Genomic DNA, 17225 nt, shown 5'->3' on the forward strand with positions numbered 1-17225 from the left:
TATTCTTTTCTGCTTCTCCCTGCGTGGGAATTATGATGTGTAGTAATTGTTGTGATGATGTAAAAATATAATAGATGCGTGGGCTTGGAATTTCATTATGCTCGCTGAAAGAATGTTTGAATTAATCCGTGTGGATTGTAATTGCATCACGGTATTACGTAGCGAGACTACAGTTGAAAAAGTGGGAGCGTTATATTAATAATTTCAGCCTGGTGATTTAAAAAGAAAGGATGTGGTCACTCATCAATGATATGACAGGACAAATAGAAATTAATAGTGTGACAACTCCCTCTGAATCACAGTTAACAAGCACGGTGTACATGTTCTCCACCACCTGCAACGCTGCTGTCGACAAAAGGTCCAAGTACGCGCCCTTTTCGTCGGCTTAATGTGGAAGTGTGTAAACAGTTTGTGGTCTTTTTCAGTAGTTTTATACATTCTCTAGTTGTATATGTACAAAATAGCTGGTATTAACTTTTCATGAACTGAAAAGTGAAAAAGATTAAGCATTTGAGAAGTAGGACGTATAATTTGGCTCATGCTTCAATTTACTACTGCATGTGAATATGCCTACAACTTGCAATGTCCCGGGTTGTAATTCAGGTTACAATAAACATTCGAATGATAAGCGTCATTTTTGTTTCACCCCCAAAAGATCCCACTCTGTTCTCAAAGTGGTCGAAGGCTATCCCACGTCAACATCTGCCTTAAAGTGATAGTACCTTTAACATAATTTTTCAGTCAGATTAGAGCCATGGCAAAAGCTGTTGTCAAAGAGAATGACAAAATCACAAGTACAGCTCAGGAAAAATATTACAGCACGCTTACCTTTGATCAGCCACCATTATCCTTTTTTCTTTTTTTGCTAGTGGCCTTAGGTCGCACCGACACAGATAGGTCTTATGGCAACGATAGGAAAGGACTAGGAGTTGGAAGGAAGCGGCCATGGTCTTAAATAAGGTACAGCCCCGGAATTTGTCTGGTGTGAAAATGGGAAACCACGGAAACCATCTTCAGGGCTGGCGACAGTGGGATTTGAACTCACTATCTCCCGGATGCAAGCTCACAGCCGCGTGCCCTTAACCGCACGGCCAACTAGCTCGGGAAGATGAACAAATAGCTCCTTTCACCAGTTCAAAAATTAATGTTATTCATCAGTTCTGTGGGTATATTGTTAAACATGCAAGAAAAGTGATAGGCTGTACAGCATGTATTGGTTCTATGCAAAACAATACTTCCGTGGTTTCCCCATTTTCACACCAGGCAAATGCTGGCGCTGTACCTTAAGACCACGGCCGCTTCCTTCCAACTCCGAGGCCTTTCCTATCCCATCGTCGCCATAAGACCTATCCGTGTCGGTGCGACGTAAAGCAACTAGCAAAAAAAAATACAGAGGAGGCCCTAACAAGTCTAGAATGTAACGCATCCAACTATCTCATTTACCCATCGAGTGAATTATTATTGTTTTCTCATGTAGAAGAAGTTGTTGTGAGAAATATTTCAAGAATGCCTGGATAGTTTACCTCCAATTACTGTTTCTCATAGACTTAGGTGCTGTACTGAACATGAGATATTCGTTAAGACAGTGACGAACCAATTTCAGAAGTAATGTCATTAAATTATTACTAAATGTAAAATATTCCTACAAATTTGTCACGTATTGCTTTCAAAACAAGGAACACTATATCTTAATTTGCGTGAAACACAGATCGCACATAAACACAGTCATCGGTCAGTAAAGAGAATGCACATTCCTGAAACATAACAATAATAAACACACAGTTTTAAATAATTTATTTAAACGATAAATTCCGAATAAAGTCACATCAGATCTCAATTAAAATCACATGTTCAGGGACAGCTGATCCCTGTTTACCTACACCAGCGCCGCGTAATGTAGGAATATATCAAACAGCAGAAGTCGTCACACTATGTACTTCTATTCATCCTGGATATGATTTCCAGTTGGATGGGTGTTGAACATGTATGTATTATCTCTTTTTGATTGCTGGCTTCATTTCTTATTTGTTCCTTTTGAATTTTTTATTATTTTCAATAAACCCTCATTTGAATTTAATTCTTTTTTTACTGTTAGTAGTCTTAGTGTTTATCCTATACTGCGTTGAAATGAGGGACATTTCCAGTTCGGGGCTGTGTCGTTAGCCTTTCCTAGTCGCGGTCCACGCCTCGATTCTCCTGTTGTGCGTATCATAATATGTCTGACATCATCTATGAGGGGTTCGGTTCAGTAGTATTGGAGCATTCGAGGCCAAGAGAGTCTTTCATTTTCACACCCCTCGTGGCCCTTGTATTCCTTTGCCCGATACCTTCAGTTTTCGAAATGTTGTATCCCTTCCACGCTTTCTCTTTGATTAGTGTCAATAGAGTAAAACGGGTAAATTTGCCTCGCTTCTTTAACCTGCTCCAACCTTTAGCAGAGCAGGTAGTCCTCACACATTCCTCACACCGATCGGGCGGCATTGGATTGCTGAAGGAAACAATCAATCAATCAATCAATCAATCAATCAATCAATAAATACTGATCTGCATTTAGGGCAGTCGCCCAGGTGGCAGATTCCCTATCTTGTTTTCCTAGCCTTTTCCTAAATGATTTCAAAGAAATTGGAAATTTATTGAACGTCTCCCTTGGTAAGTTATTCCAATCCCTAACTCCCCTTCCTATAAATGAATATTTGCCCCAGTTTGTCCTCTTGAATTCCAACTTTATCTTCATATTGTGATCTTTCCTACCTTTATAAATGCCACTCAAACTTATTCGTCTACTAATGTCATTCCACGCCATCTCTCCGCTGACAGCTCGGAACATACCTCTTAAATGGAATAATAACAATAAGTTAATTTATTGAATTCAACTTCCATTCAAGTATCATCAATACGGATCAAGAATGATATTTATCACATGTAAAATACCACTTACAAGTGATCAGCTTTAACAGCTTCATTTCAAGTAATACTAATCCCGTATTGACTATAATCTATCAATTAATATTCAAGATAAACTTAAATATTATAATTGAGCGGTCCACCCATTCAACGCAATATATAATTTATTAATATCTAGAACATGTTTCGTCCCCTAAGGGACATCATCAGCTAATAACAAATTAACATTAATATATCAGTAATAAATATTAAAATTGGAAAGACACATTAAAATGTTTGACAATTTAAAATAAGATCTTCAAATTTTGTTAAAATTGTAAGTCATAAGACAGGTAAAACAGTCAAACTGTCCATATTTCTCTTGTTGATGTTCTTGGAAAATACCAGTTTTGCTTATAAAATCTTAAAATATCATTTGTTGTAAAAAGCACACTTGATTGTATTCCTTGGTGAAAGATTTGTTAAAAATTTAATAAGCATTCCTTAGATGGTATACTAAAATTTAAGTGCTTCAGAATTTAAAATCAGATCGGGGCCATGATGGTAAAGTTCTGTGTGGTAATGGATATATAACTTTATCTGAAATAAAATGAAAAAATAATATAAGTGTAAGTAACGTGAAATGGAATATGAAATAAAAACAATGTAATGTAATAAAATCGTATTACTTACTCCTTATTATTCGCCAATAATAAGGAGTAAGTAATGACCCTTTATTTACAATCCCATTTATGTGATTACCCCAATGAAGATCTTTCCTTATATTAACACCTAGATACTTACAATGATCCCCAAAAGGAACTTTCACCCCATCAACGCAGTAATTAAAACTGAGAGGACTTTTCCTATTTGTGAAACTCACAACCTGACTTTTAACCCCGTTTATCAACATACCATTGCCTGCTGTCCATCTCACAACATTTTCGAGGTCACGCTGCAGTTGCTCACAATCTTGTAACTTATTTATCACTCTATAGAGAATAACATCATCCGCAAAAAGCCTTACCTCCGATTCCACACCTTTACTCGTATCATTTATATATATATAAGAAAATATAAAGGTCTGATAATACTGCCTTGAGGAATTCCCCTCTTAATTATTACAGGGTCAGATAAAGCTTCACCTACTCTAATTCTCTGAGATCTATTTTCTAGAAACATAGCAACCCATTCAGTCACTCTTTTGTCTAGTCCAATTGCACTCATTTTTGCCAGTAGTCTCCCATGATCTACCCTATCAAATGCTTTAGACAGGTCAATCACAATACAGTCCATTTGTCCTCCAGAATCCAAGATATCTGCTATATCTTGCTGGAATCCTACAAGTTGAGCTTCAGTGGAATAACCTTTCCTAAAACCGAACTGCCTTCTATCGAACCAGTTATTAATTTCACAAACATGTCTAATATAATCAGAAAGAATGCCTTCCCAAAGCTTACATACAATGCACGTCAAACTTACTGGCCTTCAGCTTTATGTCTGTCACCCTTTCCTTTATACACAGGGCTTATTATAGCAATTCTCCATTCATCTGGTATAGCTCCTCCGACCAAACAATAATCAAATAAGTACTTCAGATATGGTACTATATCCCAACCCATTGTCTTTAGTATATCTCCAGAAATCTGATCGATTCCAACCGCTTTTCTAGTTTTCAACTTTTGTATCTTATTGTAAACGTCATTGTTATCATATGTAAATTTTAATACTTCTTTGGCCTTAGTCTCCTCCTCTATCTCGACATTATCCTTGTAATACCAATATAATGGTCCGTTATTATTATTATCATCCTTGTAACCAACAATCTTTACATACTGTTGACTGAATACTTCTGCCTTTTGAAGATCCTCACATACACACTCCCCTTGTTCATTAATTATTCCTGGAATGTCCTTCTTGGAACATGATTTTGCCTTAAAATACCTATACATACATACATACATACATACATACATACATACATACATACATACATAACATACATACATACCCTACCATTTTTCACTAAAATTTGTATGACTGCCAATTATGCTTGCCATCAGGTTATCCTTAGCTGCCTTCTTTGCTCGATTCAATTTTCTAGTAAGTTCCTTCAATTTCTCCTTACTTCCACAGCCATTTCTAACTCTATTTCTTTCCAGTCTGCACCTCCTCCTTAGTCTCTTTATTTCTCTATTATAATAAGGTGGGTCTTTACCATTCCTACCACCCTTATAGGTTTTCGCATTCCTCAACAATTTCTTTAAACCCATCCCAAGTCTATTTACAGTTTTATTTATCGTTTTCCACCGATCATAGTTACTATTTAGAAACTGCCTCATGCCTGCTTTATCAGCCATATGGTACTGCCTAATAGTCCTACATTTAAGACCTTCCTTTCTATCACATTTATTTTTAACTATGACAAAAACAGCTTCATGATCACTAATACCATCTATTACTTCAGTTTCCCTATAGAGCTCATCTGGTTTTATCAGCACCACATCCAGGATATTTTTCCATCTGGTTGGTTCCATCACTTTCTGAATCAATTGTCCTCCCCATATTAACTTATTTGCCATTTGTTGGTCATGCTTCCTGTCGTTCGCATTTCCTTCCCAATTGACATCTGGCAAATTCAGATCTCCCGCTACAATCACATTTCTTTCCATGTCGTTTCCCACATAGCCAGCTATCCTATCAAATAATTCCGAATTCGCGTCAGTGCTACCCTTTCCCGGTCTGTACCGGTACACTCCAAATATATCAAGTTGCCTATTATCTTTAGAAATGAGCCTTACACCTAGAATTTCATGTGTCTCATCTGTAACTTTTTCGTAGCTTAAAAATTCTTCTTTCACCAGAATGAATACTGCCCCTCCCACCATTCCTATCCTATCTCTATGATACACACTCCAGTGCTGTGAGAAAATTTCTGCATCCATTATATCATTTCTCAGCCATGATTCAACTCCTATTACAATATCTGGTAAATATATATCTATTAAATTACTTAATTCTATTCCTTCTACAGTTCAACACTAACAATTTTATGTCATCCCTACTTGATTTCCAGTTCCCTGTTCCCTTATCACCGCTCCCTAGGCCACCCCGTTTCCCTGAATGTACCTCCCTATTACCCTTCCAAACAAATTTCCTAACTTATACGTACCAGTGCGGTTTAAGTGAAGGCCATCTGAGCGCAGATCCCCATCTCCTACCCACCCATTAGGATCTAGAAATGTCACTCCCAGTTTCCCACATACCCACTCCATAGTCTCATTTAAATCTCCAATCACCCTCCAGTCAGTATCCCTCCTACACAGTATTCCACTAATAACCATCTCCGCTTTCTTAAACTTCACCCGTGCTGCATTTACCAGATCTCACACATCTCCAACTATGTTGGTACCGGTACTTCCGAACACGATTTTTATAAAATTTGATTACCGTACATAATTTAGACAAATTTTGTTAAATAAAGTAAGGAAATACCGGTATGTGATTATATATCTTTATCACGGTGAGTTTTATATGTACACGGCCAGAAAACACCTGTTCAAAGACACACCTCTTTCCGCCATTACACAGCAGAAGACAAAAAGTTGACCGCAAGATGTCGCGGCGATTTCAGCCGTCCTGTCGATTCCTCTTCGTTTTCATGCAGGCTAAGGTTACTTGTTTCTATACCCTGCATACAATATAATAATAATAATAATAATAATAATAATAATAATAATAATAATAATAATAATAATCGTCATCATTTTATAAGTTCCGTATGAAAATAAGTAAATTGGTTCTCAAATTTGTAAAGTACACTAGATACCGTAGAAGTGTAGCCTAGGCTATTCATCTCAGTGAGTTAATATTTTATATGATGGCAGAACATGCTTCAGGTGAATCACAGATTGAATGCGTTCTCACTTGGACGATATGCACAAAGCGCATAAAACACAATTATCGCTCCAGCCGACATGAAGTTTCGGAAAAATGCGGTCGTAACGTCATACTACACCTTTATGGTTCACTCATCGTGTGGCGTCGCGTGATAAGAATGATGCAATCTTGCTTGTGATTCGTCAATATGGGTGTATCCTACTTGAAGTTGAAGGGAGCATTCACATTAAACCTTCAGTTGAATTGCCTAATGACTTCCATGCGCTTCCGGTTATTTACAGCATTGCCAATTTACCAGTTTCTCACCAAATCTAGTACCTTTTCTTTTTAAATGTCTGTCTGATGAGTATTTAATGTGTCCAATGGTTTGTGAGAATTCTAGTTGATTTATACACACACTGTTAATTATTAGCTGGTTTAAATTCTACCACTTTTTAGGTGTAAGGTTAGGCAGAGATGAAGTTTGGGAATATAAAACATTGACTTAAGCAATTATTTTCCAGAGAGCTTACGAATGGAACCATGGATTTACCGAACGAGTGGGCTGCTCCGCACATGCCGTGTAAGTTTGTATTCGGAAAATAATGGATTTGAACCTCACCGACATTTGTCCGTGGTTTCTAATTTTTCCCAGTAGGCCAATACGGTGCTGGGGGCTGTACGATGGCCACCGCTGTATTTCTCTAGGAAATAAATAAGAAAAACTTCGATACGGTATATTATGTAAATTACAGAAATACTGTATTGCGAAAAATGCGATGTAGATCTAAATAGAAATAATGGATCAGAGGTTTAGAGTAATTCACTGTACAGTAAGGTAGGTAACATACTGGATCGAAACTTGACCTCCATAGTCAAATCCAGAGTTGCAAACAATTTTCAATTAAATTACGTACGGTACCGTAAGCGGCCGTAGGGCCTACGCTATGTGGGAGTTGAGATTACCACAGCTACTCGACCAAGTTCATTTCCGCAGCTCGTATCTCTGTGCAATAAATTTATGACACTGAAATTGAGAAAACCATGTCGTACCGTACCTACCAATAATCACCGTAGGCTACAGATATTTCACCCTCTATCCATCTTCGACCAAGGGGGGCATTTGGGTAGAGTACCGGTATACATTTCGATGCGTAGTTTTTGGTGTTCAGATAAAATATACTCAAATGAATAATTTTAAGGAAGAAAAATTAATCATGACACTTTTTTATTTTTATTGTAATGGTTATTGAGTACTACCTACTTTCTAGGGAGAATCCAGTGAATCATCGGCACTGGTATAGTGGAAATTCATACCTAACTGTTGGCTGCATTGGTTAGGGAAAGGGTTGTTCAGTGCAATTTGGTGTTTTAGCAGGTGAAGCTCCAAGTCCAGGTGGAGGTGACAGTAGTCCGAGTCCACCTACCCTGAACTTTATAATTCCGCCAGTGTTCCTAGTGGACTTGAGCCCTATTTTATTTGTGACTAAGTGCTCTCGGACTGTTGTACTTTCTGTCCCTTCAGAATACTTCACACTTTTCAGTAAGTAATTACCAAGCATGTAAATATTATTATGGACAGAGGGGAGGGAAAGTAAATTAACAGGAGCAGCTTGCTTGACAGCAAGTAGGTAGTACCGGTATCTATCTTGGCTTTAATAATAATACTTTATTAACTGTAATACCATTTTACATAACAGTAGAGAAGAATAAACAAAACAAAACACACTAAAAAGAAAGTTCAGTGGAGTACAAGTAGAAAAATATGTAGGTACAGATATATACACAGGTTCCTATATTACAAATAATCACAGTACTAGTAAGTATCTAGTCGGGTGGCATCGTGAAACGCTTTGTTTTCACAAAAAACGAGGAGAATTCATAAGATTTAATTTTCTGTATTGTGAAGATAATCTATAGCCTAATGTTAAATCTCCACTGGATACCGTACTTGAGGTAGGCTACTGTAGAAGTGTACGTTAGTGACCATGTTGCAGACATAGGCTATTGTAATAACCGGTGATGATAATAATAATAATAATAATAATAATAATAATAATAATAATAATAATAATAATAATAAGACATACTGTAGTTAACAACAACAATAATAATCACAGTACCGAGCTCGATAGCTGCAGTCGCATAATTGCGGCCAGTGTCCAGTATTCGGGAGATAGTAGGTTCGAACCCCACTATCGATAGCCCTGAAAATGGTTTTCCGTGGTTTCCCATTTTCACACCAGGCAAGTGCTGGGGCTGTACCTTAATTAAGGCCACGGCCGATTCCTTCCCACTCCTAGCCCTATCCTGTCCCATCGTCGCCATAAGACCTATCTGAGTCGGTGCGACGTAAAGCAACTAGCAAAAATAAAAAAATAAAAATAAAATAAATCACAGTAATGGCAGTACACTCAGGAGTATAAACACTGAGGAATGTTTTCTAGATTGAGTACAGTAGATTGAGCATTCTTGTTTCAAAGGTCTTCTCTTAAAGGTCATACAGTTTGAAAACTTTCTGAATGTTTTTCAATCTTGAGAATGATCATTTTGTGTGAACCAGTGTGGTTATTTTTTATTATATGAACTATAGTGTGGTGATTAGGCCTATATGCCTGCCTTAAATTATCTCAATTGTTCAGTTAGGTTAATGTTCTTTATTTTACTTCTATTTTATACCTTATGAGGAAAATATCTTGCTGTACTGTATGGAAAAGAGGGTCATGCATACCTACTTACTACTGTACATAGGCTATCTAGCTACTGGTACCTTTGTTTCAGTTTCTGACTTGTTTATAACTTACGTGAAAGAATATGATGGAAAACTCCTTTTACACATAGGCTTACAGTAATCTTGAGTGGTAATGATTATAGTTCCACCTTATTTATTACCAGTACCATTCAAGATTCTTAAAATCAATTTTTTCTTCTTTTTAACATTTATAAATCATTCATTTTATGGTACCGGTAGGCTATCTGTTTCATCCCTCTTGTGGGACTTCTTCAGCCAATACAATTGATAAAACCAACAGATAGGCCTACATGATTTTTCAAAACATGAAGATTATGCACAAACACTTTTTCTTACGGTACTAATGTATTTGTTCATTCTATAAGAAACAAATATAGAATAGAAAAGCATAAAATAGTTTTCTAGATTGAGCGTTCTTGTTCCAAAGGTCTTCTCTAAAAGATCATAGACCTACAGTTTGAAAACTTTCAGAATGTTTTTCAAATTCTTTAACTTGCAGTATACACTAAAATTGTTGAGATTTATTGGAACATATCTTTTTGTGTTTTTGTGTTAGTGGCTCACCAGAAAAAAATGTTAAAAACTTTTGGTCAAAAATAAAACATAGAGAAAAATACTGCCAACACAGAGTAGCTAATGTTCAGTGAATAAAATTGTAGTCTTTATAAAGAAGATCTAAAAAGAAAAGAGGAAGCAAAGAAAGAAAATGAGAATATACACCTAAAAATGGTGGGGAAACTGTATTAGGTGTGAGATAATTTGGGAGCACAACTTCTTTTATTTTATTTTGGTTCTTAAAAATTAAAATCATCCTAAAAAGCACATTGGTTTGACCTGATATTTCTTTAAGATTGAAAATACATTTTTTTCTGATTGAATGAAAATATTATCTCATATGTTAAGCAGATTGCCCTTCACCGCTCTGTATAAAATTACTCAATCTTCTTCTATGGAAGTAAATTGATGATTAAAATCTATCATGTGATCGCCCATAGTCTGAAACCTGTTTTATTTTTTAGCATAAACATGCTCTTGATTGTCTCTGACTGGAGGCACTTGGTGTGGTTTTCACTGTGGGAATGATATTTCCAGAATTGTTTTCTGTAAATTCATCCATTATTGGTGAAGTACCATTCCTAACCTCTTCTTGTTTTTTGATGTTTTATTCACTATTTAGGTTGTCTTAACTTTCTTGAAAATCCTGGATGATTTTCCCGTAGTTGATTAAGTTATACACAGCTAGCAGTTGAGTACCTAACTTGAATACATAGATAGCAAAAGACTTTAGTTGATGTATTTTACTTGAAGTTTACATGGAAACTGTCTCAGCAATAACAAATCCAGTGTTGCCACCAGTGGTGAAGCTGTTAGTTAATGAATGGATAGGTAGGAAATCTTAGCTTAAAGTTTATTTTTGAGTACCGGTAGTACTTTTCTTGGTTTAAAAATGGTCAATCACACGTTCCTTCAATAGTTCATCATTCATCAATTCCTTCACAGGCCATTTTCTTTATACAAATGGTTCTAAGACTGGTGAGTCTTTCATTGTTCATTGTATTACACAAGAAGGTTTTTATCCACTTAAGAGTACTCACACTCCTTTCAGAGGAAGCCGTGTGATCATAGGAAATGTTAATATTAAGTGAATCAATTTTTACACTTCAACGTACACTGATTCAAAACCATTGAGGGCAATATAATGTAAAAGCTTTTAAGGGGACAAATGTTTTTCTATAGGTTATTGGAAAAAATGTTTATCGATTCATTTTCGAGTATTTCTCTGTATTTCTCGTATTCCCATTTACATAATTAAAGTGTCAAGGACTTCACTGTTAAAATTTTGAGCATTTGGAATGTCCTGTCATCTAAATCTCACTATTTATTTTACGACATTTTTCAACGCAAGTGGATACAGTGTTTTCTGAAGCTTATAAATAATAATGTCCTTGAGGATACCAGTGGATTTCCTAATTTCAGTATTGCATAGAGTTACATCAAATTTGGTTTTGTGTTTCAGTAGAACAAGGAGATGGTCTGTATAAATGAAAAATTATCTATAGCGAGAGTGCAGATAAATTGGGCCTTCCTGAGTATGTTAAGCAACCCAATAGCAGAATTGTACGACTCACTGTCCCAACTCTCATCATTCTGTGCAATTATCTTCAAAAACCTGTCTTAAATTATAATAGTGTGAAAATTTTGTAGACTGTTCTGGAATGAGAGCTCCAATGGTTAGTACATGCTTGTGGAAGTCCTTTGGATTCCAGAAGATGAGCTCTCTTTGAGGATCTACTAAAAAATGAATGAAACGCTGTCAGCTTATGAATGAAGAGCCTGACTGATTTTATTGTTTTGGAGCAGTGGAGAAGAACAAGGTTTAATATTGGTGGGCATAACAGTGTAGAAATATTGCCCGTTGGCAGTCTTGCTTAACGTAATGCTGAACACCCCCCATGCTTTCCTGCCATTGTGGAGCATCCATCATATGTTTGATAAACAGTTTTATCAATTATTCCTCACTTTTGCAGAATATGGACAATTAATTCCGATAAGCCCGATGCAGCCTGATCCATCGAAACATCATGAAAGCCTATGAATCTTTTTGTACCGGGCGAGTTGGCCATGCGGTTAGGGGCGCGCAGCTGTGAGCTTGCATCCGGGAGATAGTGGGTTCGAATCCCACTGTCGGCAGCCCTGAAGATGGTTTTCTGTGGTTTCCCATTTTCACACCAGGCAAATGCTGGGGCTGTACCTGAATTAAGGCCACGGCCGCTTCCTTCCGAGTCCTGGCCCTTTCCTGTCCCATTGTCGTCGTAAGACTTATCTGTGTCGGTGCGACGTAAAGCCAATAGCAAAAAAAAAAAAAAAAAAAAAAAAAAAAGTAAAATTCCTGTTATTCATTAAGCAAAAAGTAACATAATTACATAATGCAACAATGATTTTGCACAGCGTTGTAGTGTTGTGCGACTCCTTTCCATTGAATTTCATAAAATAGTAATAAAACTTTTTTAATTTTTACAATTTGTTTTAGGTCAGACCGACACAGATAGGTCTTACGGTGACGATGGGATGGGAAAGACCTAGGAGCGGGAAGGGAGTGGCTGTGGCCTTAATTAAGGTACAGCCCCAGCATTTTCCTGGTGTGAAAATGGGAAACCACGGAAAACCATCTTCAGGGCTGCTGACGGTGGGATTCGAACCCACTATTTCCCGGATGCAAGCTCACAGCTGTGCACCCCTAACCGCATGGCCAACTCTCCCAGTGATTAAAATTTAACAGGCATCTGATGATAATAGCTAGTCTCTAAATGGCGAGAGGGAGTGAGGACATAGATATTTACTATCCAAGATTAAAGTACAATAACAATGTAAATCTATCTACCAGATAGATGCACAGTATGCCTTCAAATTATTAACCTCACTAATTTTATTCCCGGCAGGCGTGATTGGATTGTTGGTGAGTTTAACAGATAATTTAAACCCAAATAACCATAAGCCACAGCTTATCCCCCTTAACTCCATATTGTATTAGAACCAGCACCTCTTAAAATGTACTAGTAAAAATTGTAATTCATTACGTACATTATAAAAATATATGAGGTTGTAAGCCTAACTCTTTATTGTATCCGGTCAAAATATATAAACTGCAGTGAACATGAATAACTTATGTCTTACAACGTGGATTTCTGCCCTCTTTCTTTCATTATTTTCTGCCTCAATTTAAAACTCAGGTATCGCTGCACTGATTAAGAGTGACTGGGAGAATTTCGCCCAACCTTCACAGCCTGTGACGTAGCCACATCATCACAGTGGTTGAATAGCATATGTTCATCGCCTGGCAGCCCGCCCACTTACAGTGCTGGGCGCCTGTGGGACGGAATGCCCAGCGTGAGCACCTCTGTTCTAGATCATTACCCAAGTATTGTCTGCAAGAATAGTGCAATAAATGTAACCATTCTTGAAACTACCTGCAAGAAATGGGAATAAAACTTACAAGCATGCAACCACTCTTTGACAGTTGGGTGTGGCAGAAACATGAATATGTGAATTTTTATTGTTTTAAGGTACTTTTTTTTTTTTTTGCCACGAAACTTTGAGAACATGTTTGAGACTCTCAGCTATCCTAAAATACATTTTTTTGTATTTTTGGGTCATATTTTGCCTACATCTCCCCTTTGTTGGAAAACTTAAAACATTTCCCAGATACCTTGGCCAAACTGAATATTTAGACCAGGCACATGGACAAGATGGCTTTCAAATCCGAAGGGTATAGGATTTTGAAAGGAAAACCAGGTAAACGAGTGATGAAGAATGTCCCTCATCTGGGCATGTGTTTCTTAATCAATAAGTAAATTCTTGGAGTATGACTTTACCTCCTTGCACAGTATCCCACCCTTTCCTTCAAAGGAGCCAATACATTCTACATGCACAGGAACCAGATCAAACAAAACAAGACTCAGGAGGAGTTGAGGAAAGGATATCAAAAGGTCCCAGCCAAGAATGTGATGGTAATCCTCAGAGACACGCAACTAGGGGAGGAAAAGAGATTTAAGAACATTGCTAGAGACTACCCAGCCCATAAAAGGACACATTGAAATGGAGAGTGTGAAAACGTAGTGATCTCAAAATACATAGAACAAAAGATCCAAAATGTCAAAGTTTTGTGGGGTGTTAACGTGGATTCTGACCACTTCCATCCCAAGTCAAAGTTAAATTCATCCTAAGATCCTGAAGAAACAACAACATGACTCAAATGACCATGTTTGACCCAGAAAAACTCGAAGGGTTTTGCAACAGAATCAGTGGAAAGAAAGTACCAATGATAACAGTTAAAAGAGTCAATGGTTGTTACTGCAACAGTTTGAGTTTGTCTAGAGAAAAAGAGGAAACGTGTTGTAGTTAACCGAGGGAGACAAGGCAACTGAAGAACATCAGAAGGCATGGGTATGTTCTTGTAAAATACCTGAAAACTGGGAGAAGTTCAAAGTAAAGAAGGAAGGAAAAGATCTGCCAAGTCCATCTGGAATCTAAGGATAAAGTACAAAATAGAATGCTTGATTCCTATCTCTCAGAACTTTGAAATGAACACCACCTGGGACTTTCATATTATAAGATGTTTAAGACTGACTTGCATAGATATGAGACCTCAGTCCTCAGCTTCAGAAATTGAAAAGCGAAAGTAACACACAGTGATGTGGAGAATAGTCATATCCTCACAGATTATTGCAGCAATTCAATTGCGAATCTCTACCAGCTGCAATCTAAGCCAACTATTTAATCATATTTTCGTGTGCCGTCCTTGATTCAACCATTGACAATTTCCAACAGAGGAACTTCTCAGCATTTTCATGATATTATAACGAGAAGCACTAATGGAACATTTTAACATGATGCAACGCATCGAAGAATTTTATAGCCTGATTTTAATTTTGTCATATTTTACGTGTTGTGCACATAGTTCATCCCAGAGGCTTTTAACACCTTTTAACGTCATTTGTGTATGTTTATACATTTGTTTTATTTATTAGATGTGTTTGTACAGTTTTGCATTAAGGCTGATGATGGCCAGCCAAGGCCGAAACTAGTTCCTAGAATAAAAATGTAATGTAAACATTGCATAATGTAGTCTTGAAAAGGTGGACCATTACGACATAAGTTCAGTTATTGCATAAAATACACTTCATTATAAAGCCCGTATGGTCGTACGTGTACTTAATCAAAAAGGTATGGTCAAATGTTCCACCTTTACAATACTACCATACCTTTTTGAGTAAGTACTGTATATGTACGACAATATGGGCTTTACATGTTACAAACTTCATATTTGGTCCGTATTGAAAATGTACATCAATAAATTGAAATACGGGCTTTATAATGAAATTTATTTTATGCATTGATTATGCCAACCAGGCAAATAAAGCTGACATCTATTTGAATTATAAGATTAAGTTATCAAAAATAGGCAAGGACATGGCTTTTTTGAAGAAATGTTTACACAATGAACTTATACTTAATTTCTTGAAGTTTAATCTAAACGAGAACAATACACCTTTTTGGCACCAGAAACTCAGTTTAAATCTCATTCACTATGGATTAGAAATGAAATTCAGTTCATATACAGGAAAAAATCTCTACTCAACAATAATTTATATGAAGCACATCTGTCTGCTTCGTCCATCCTAACCCCTTTAGAATGGGATTCTTTTCATGAATTCACAATTACAAAAATAGACAATATAATCACAAAAAAAAAAAAAAAAAAAAAAAAAAAAAAAACAGACCACTTTAGACAATAAATTCAACACACTTATGCGGAATAAGAATTCTGGTAAAAACTCTCCTCTGCATAATAGGCATATTAATGATTCCGTCTTGGGAAACTTGAAGTTCCGCAACCCTGTTATAAATCTTTCTATCACCCAGCTCACGCGCTTCAGATATTAATGTCGTGGAAAAAGACCTTGAATTTAATTGGCTTACTACCATTAAATAAAAAGATGTTATTGCCATTACTGCTGAAGCTGAGAATGCTATACTAAAATTCCAGTTTACAATCAAACAGAAATTAGATTCAATGTTCACAAAAAAATACTCTAACCTAATTGTAATCAAAAAATCTACAGCTCCTGTATTCCCTAAAATAGCCATAGATTCTTTAAAACAAAAAATCAACGAGAATGATCTGATAGTCACGAAAGCAGACAAGGGCAATGCGATGCAATGCAGTCAGTGTGGAGGTCAACACCGACCCAACCTGATCTACACAAGCATAGGGCTGGAGGAAAGAGGACATCCTGGCTATACTTGTGTTCTCTGTGATGCAGTGTAACGGATATTTTTAGAAACTTCACTCAGTTTCCGGAAACATGACAGATTAGAACAACACTAACAGTCTTCACAATTCTTTAAGTATTTTCTCCAGCCAACCAATATTGTATTAAATATGGTTGGATCCACACTTACAACTTAATTTGTCCAAATTCGAATCCATGTACATATTTAACAGATTTCCATAGTACTTGTTGAATATATTTTTAATATTGAAGCTACGCACATTTTAACATAAATTCCCATTGCATTTGTTGACCATACTTTATCTCAAATTTTTATGTATCACTGTTTTTGTTGTTTTGCTGCTGCTGATGATGATGATGACGACCTCTAAGCTAGGTCGAAACATGTCCTAGGTATTTTTAAACAACTATGTGACTTTTTAACAGATCATTTACTGAATGGCAGAAGTGTATTGAATAGGTGGACCTAATATAATTCAATTCTTTTAGAATTTCATCTTAGATATTTGAAGTCAGTACGGAACTGGAATGAAGTTTATTACTTGTAATAAGTTTAGTTTTTATTCCTTATAGGTGTCGGCTTTAATGGCAATACTGTCATCTAAGTGTTTGGGTTCTTCTTCAAAAAACACATCAAATTCATACCCAGGAATTATTTTGGGAAGAGCTAAACATTTTTGGGAGTGGGACTCAAAAGACGACAACTATAGGAGCAATAAAAAAACCCTTTGGATTGGGGTGGTAGGATACGCCCACTGTATCCTCTCAATTTTGGGTTGACATCCCTGAGCTGAGTTTGGCATTGCTTCTACTTGTGTTAATCTTTGCTGTCGGACCACAAGTGGTCAACAAATTTTGTCACCCCCTGTTGGTGGAGGATGCAGATGAAGAATACACCCATGGTATCCCCCTGCCTG

At 36.7% G+C, this 17225-nt stretch overlaps 1 protein-coding gene across 3 annotated transcripts in view; it reads left to right on the plus strand.

The window, feature by feature from the left end:
• Positions 1-6505: 6505 nt before the first annotated feature.
• Positions 6506-17225, plus strand: part of LOC136864568 (uncharacterized) — a 170975-nt gene continuing 160255 nt past the window's right edge. The window contains exon 1 of one of the 3 annotated variants that reach the window (XM_068226062.1): positions 6506-6556. The gene's annotated coding sequence lies outside the window, so the exon portion shown is untranslated. Of the gene's footprint in view, positions 6557-7285; positions 7346-8165; positions 8306-17225 lie in introns of those variants that run through there. The other 2 variants (XM_067141762.2, XM_067141744.2) reach the window with 2 other exon arrangements.

This window comes from Anabrus simplex, chromosome 1, assembly GCF_040414725.1.
Source record: "Anabrus simplex isolate iqAnaSimp1 chromosome 1, ASM4041472v1, whole genome shotgun sequence".
NCBI classification, from domain to species: domain Eukaryota; kingdom Metazoa; phylum Arthropoda; class Insecta; order Orthoptera; family Tettigoniidae; genus Anabrus; species Anabrus simplex.